Source organism: Bos mutus, chromosome 22 (assembly GCF_027580195.1).
Source record: "Bos mutus isolate GX-2022 chromosome 22, NWIPB_WYAK_1.1, whole genome shotgun sequence".
NCBI classification, from domain to species: Eukaryota; Metazoa; Chordata; class Mammalia; order Artiodactyla; family Bovidae; genus Bos; species Bos mutus.
The window spans coordinates 60,676,909-60,682,321 of NC_091638.1; positions in this window are offsets into that span (position 1 = coordinate 60,676,909).

Below are 5,413 nucleotides of genomic sequence, written 5' to 3' on the forward strand. Positions count from 1 at the left end.
TCTGTATCAATCGGAGTGTAACCTCGGGTTTATTGATTATTGGCTAATTGTTTGACTATTTGAGCCCATGAGCACATAGCACATGAATGATGGGGTTATTGGGATTGTATTTTCCTTGGTCTATGAAAGTCTCAAGGACTTTGGAGTGGTGGGTTCAGACATGTACACGTGGGGTATGAAAGATTTTCACAGATGCTGGTCGGGGTCCTCGGCTAAGAGGAGACTCTGCCTTGGGCCCGCCGGTGTAATAGACTGCACTCCACCATCTGCATTGTCCTTCTGAGTGAGTTCGTTTCCCGGGACGCGTGGCTACATTTGGCGCATTGGCCGGGAAACTCCGGCAAAAAGAACAGACAAGAGGTTTGCAATGCTAGCCACTGCACTACGAAAGTCTATCTCGGGCCCTCCCGAAAACCGCCTCCTGCCCCAGGGACAGGACAGCCCTTCAACCGGTCCCAACAGAAGCCCTGGGCCCCGTTACAGCCACACCAGTGAGCCTGGTGCCGAGCTTTTGGCCACTGGAAGAATGAACGCCGGAGGCAAGGAAGGCAGAGGAAGCGCCCGCAGTGGTGGGGCTTGCTGACTTGGAAATTAAATAGGGCTGCCGGGGCTCAGAGATACCAGGTCCCCGAGAGCCCACGGTGGCCTTACAAGTGGGGGACCAAAACATTGACTTCACGGTGGATACAGGAGCCGAACTGTCGGCAGTAAAACCTGTGGCACCACTGTCCAAAAAGACTACCGCTCTAACTGGGTATCGGGAGAAGACATGATTAGATCGTTCTGCCAGCCCAGAAAATGCCAGATGAGGGGGCACCAAGTGCTTCATGAATTCCTCTGTGTTCCCGAGTGCCCAGTACCCCTGTTGGGAAGAGACTTGCTCTCCAAACTAGGAGCACAGGTGACTTTCTCCCCTGAGGAGAGGCCCACCTTCTGGGTGGACACTATGACTTATTTGCTCTCTCTCTCAATACCACCCCAAGATGAGTGGAGGTTGCATGAGCCTCCGAAGGCAGAGCCGGGTGGGCCAGAAGAGCATGCTGCTGCTGCTGCTGCTGCTGCTAAGTCGCTTCAGTCATGTCTGACTCTGTGCGACCCCATAGACGGCCTCCTACCAGGCTCCTCTGTCCCTGGGATTCTCCAGGCAAGAACACTGGAGTGGGTTGCCATTTCCTTCTCCAATGCATGAAAGTGAAAAGTGAAAGTGAAGTCGCTCAGTCATGTCTGACTCTTAGCGACCTCATGGACTGCAGCCCACCAGGCTCCTCCATCTATGGGATTTTCCAGGCAAGAGTACTGGAGTGGGGTGCCATTGCCTTCTCTGGAAGAGCATGAGAGAGCTAACTCAATTATTCCCTGAGGTCTGGGCGGAAGACAACCCCGCCTTCCCCCAGGCTGGCTAAACATCAAGCCCCAGTGATAATAGAACTGAAACCAGGCACCATCCTGGTTAGAAAGCTCCAGTACCCGCTACTGACAGAGGCCTGGGCCGGCATACTGCCCCACATCAATAGATTGAAACAAGCGGGCATTCTAGTAGAGTGCCAGTCGGCTTGGAATATGCTGATCCTATCAGTCAGAAAGGAAGGAGGACAGGACTGGAGGCCTGTACAGGATCTCAGGTGAGTCAACCAGCCTACTGTGACTTTACACCCCACTGTTACAAATCACTATACCTTACTTAGCCTCCTCCCGCCGAGGACTAAAGTTTATACTCGCCTAGATCTCAAGGACGCCTTCTCCTGCGTACGCCTCACCCCAGCATCACAGCCCATCTTTGCCTTTGAATGGGAAGATCCAGTCGGGGGCACCAAGCAACAGCTCACCTGGACTCCCCCACAGGGTTGTAAGAACTCCCCAGCCATCTTTGGGGAAGCCTTGGCTTCTGACCTGAACTCATTCCATCTGGAAGAGTTGGCTCCTATAATATGGGGATGATCTGCTGCTGGCTGCCGAGACCAAGGGAAAATGCTGGGAAGGGACAAAAGCACTGCTCCAGCTGCTGATGGAAGCAGGTTACCGGGTGTCGAAGAAGAAGGTGCAGCTCTGCAAGGAGGCGGTCAGGCATCTGGGGTTTGTTTTAAAGAAGGACACAAGGGTCCAGACCCTGGTTGGGTCCTGTACACTGATGGCACTAGCCTGATAGAACAAGGACAGCGGCCGTCAGGTCAGCCGAAGCGGGAGGGGCCACCAGGACTGAAAAGGGACGGCGGGAGTTGCCAGGTGGCAGATTATTGGTGCCGGAGGAGCTGGCACACACTCTGGTAAGCCAAACACACCAAGCGACCCACCTGGGCCATGCCGCCTGCCCACAGGTCAATGCTGCCTCTCGGTGTTCAGGCAAAAACCTCCGGGGATTCAGCGGAAAGGCATGCTGCCCTTTGAACACCTGGGAGTGGACTTCACTGAAATGAAACCTCACCGACACTACTGTACCTGCTGATCACGGTATGTACTTCTTGGGGTGGGTAGAAGCTTTTCCTACCGGGACTGAAGGAGCGTCAGAAGTAGCCCGGTGCCTGCTTAGGGAGATAGTCCCCAGATTTGGACTTCCTACCAGCAATGGTTCAGACAAAGACTCGACTTTTGTAGCTGATTTAGTACAAAAAGTAAGCAAAACTTAAAACATCAAATGGAAACTGCACACTGCATATAGGCCCAGAGTTCTGAGATGGTGGAACGGACCAACCGGACATTAAAGAGACTCTCCAAGTGGATCATAGAGACTGACTGCTCCTGGGTGGACTTGCTTCCGACGGCTCTGCTCAGACTCAGGATGACCCCACAGTTCCAAGGCTCTTCTCCACACAAAATTGTGTACGGGAGGCCCCCTCCCATAATAAAACAGGTGTCAACAAATTTGCCTCAGGTAAGGGGGGATATGATTTCACAGCAGATGGAACTGGATAAGGTAATAAATCGGGTAACTACGTTTGTACAAGAAAGGGTGCCGTTGCCCCTTGGGGAACAGATTCATGAGTTTACGCCTGGTAACCAAGTATGGGTCAAAGATTGGAAACATGACTCACTAGCCCCTCGGTGGAAGGGCCCTTATGTTATTCTAACTACCCCTACTGCAGTTAAAGTTGCAGGTATTGCCCCTTGGATCCATCATACGAGGGTGAAGAGAACATACCACGCAGACCCCAAAAACGCTGAGTGGACTGCACAGAGGGACCCCGCTGACCCTCGAGAGACTAAGACCATCCTTAAGAAGAAGGAAAAGAAGATCCTGGACGAGCCCCTTCAGGATGAAGCCTCATAATCAACTCCTGCCGCTTGGCCTCATCAACGTGATTTTGAATTTAACTTCCGTTTCAACTCAGGGCCATGTTTTCATCTCAGGGGCACATTCCAACGCAAACTTCCACAACACTTCCAACTGCTGGGTGTGTGGGGCTATGCCTCTGTCTGTGATGGAGGGACTTCCTTGGTGGGTGTCACCGCTCTGCCAAGGAGATTTTAAACCGCTCTGCTCTTCTCTGGGACGACAAAAAGAGACTTTCCTCTCTCTTGTCAACCATAACCTCTCCCTGCTCTCTTGGCGTAAGACCTACAGTCAATAGACTCGGGTCATGGGGTTGCCCTGGATATAATGCCAGTGTAACAAAAGCCTAACCTACAACAAGCCTCAGTAACTCTACCTTATTTACATGCTAGATGGACAAGATCCGTGTTTCAGTGGTATGAGTATATTGCTGCCTTACTCGTACCCTCTATAGGGACAACAGATGTCATGATTAAAGTAGAGGCCTTGACTAATTTCACAAAACAGGCCCTCCTAGATAGAACAAATGCCATCCAAGCCTTAAATGAAGAGCAAATCCAAATGAGAAAAGCGATAATTCGTAATAGAATGGCTTTGGACATACTCACAGCTGCTCAAGGAGGGACCTGTGCTATAACCAAGGTTGGATGTTGTGCATACATTCCTGACTTACCTGGCAGTGTATCGCCTGCCTTAGATGACATGAAAACCAGGTAGAAGCACCGTCAAATAAAAACACTCCTTCCTGGACTTCGGTCCTACCCTGGGCGCAGGGCGGTTGGTGGAAGACTCTATTTACCACTGTTACAGCTGCCGTGACGGTTCTGCTTTGTGGACCCTGCATTTTACAATGTATTAGGAACTCTGTAACCCGAAGGTTGGTGTCGTTCTCCCAGATTGGCGGTCGGAGAGCCAGGGTGCAATATATCCCTATGAGTGATGCTTATAATATGAGTTAAGAGCATCAAGAGGGGGGAATGAAGAAGGAATTCACAGGGCCTGGACTCCATCTTAGGCCTGTTCATGCTGATCATGCTCGGCCACCTTTCCACTGGACTCTGAACTCTGTGTTTAGTGCCTATGAAAACAACAACAGAAGGATAAGACCCCCTCCAGACAGGGGAACCTTGAAGATCGCATCTAGGTTACTCATTGCCCAAGAGAAAACATACACTAATCACCCCTTCCTCCAGACAGGCCATAAATTTTTCTGTATCTATCGGAGTGTAACCTCGGGTTTATTGATTATTGGCTAATTGTTTGACTATTTGAGCCCATGAGCACATAGCACATGAATGATGGGGTTATTGGGATTGTATTTTCCTTGGTTTATGAAAGTCTCAAGGACTTTGGAGTGGTGGGTTCAGACATGTACACGTGGGGTATGAAAGATTTTCACAGATGCTGGTCGGGGTCCTCGCCTAAGAGGAGACTCTGCCTCGGGCCCGCCGATGTAATAGACTGCACTCCACTGTCTGCATTGTCCTTCTGAGTGAGTTCGTTTCCCAGAACGCGTGGCTACAACAAGACGGTGGTCACCACAATTTTAGGAGGACTAATACGTTTCAGAAGGACTCGTAAGATGAATTTCTTTCTCTCCTCCAGAAAAGCGAGTCTGTTTCTGACCCACGGACGCCGTGGGTCAGTTCGCTGGCCAGGTCTCCACCTCCTCACGGCAGCTGGGACCCTCTGACGCTTCTCCGGCTTTAGAAGCAGGCTGAGTTTCCCCGTGGGTGTCTCCTGCACACCGTCCCCTCACACGCTCTGCCCTAGTTCACTCCTGAGTATTTTAACAGAATTATTTTTCTAAACTGCCGGGAATGCTTCTGTTAACCCCGTGAGGATAAACACATGTAAACATCATACAGAGTGGGGGCAGGCTCACTCTCCCCCAGGACAGGCTGCCAGCGGGTCCCCTCTGTGCCTGCGGGTGTTCAGTGGTGTCTTCCCCCTCACCCAAGCCCCCTGCCACAGCCACACCTGCTTGTTAGGAAAACGCCCATCACGGGGTCCACGCTCACCCCGCGGGGGACGGCCTGAGCCCTGACTCCCCTCAGAGCCGGGCTTGGGACGGGCAGGCTCCATGTCCCCTGGAGCTCTGTCCACTCAACGGGGCGCCATGACCACCCCCCGGGCGCAGAGGAG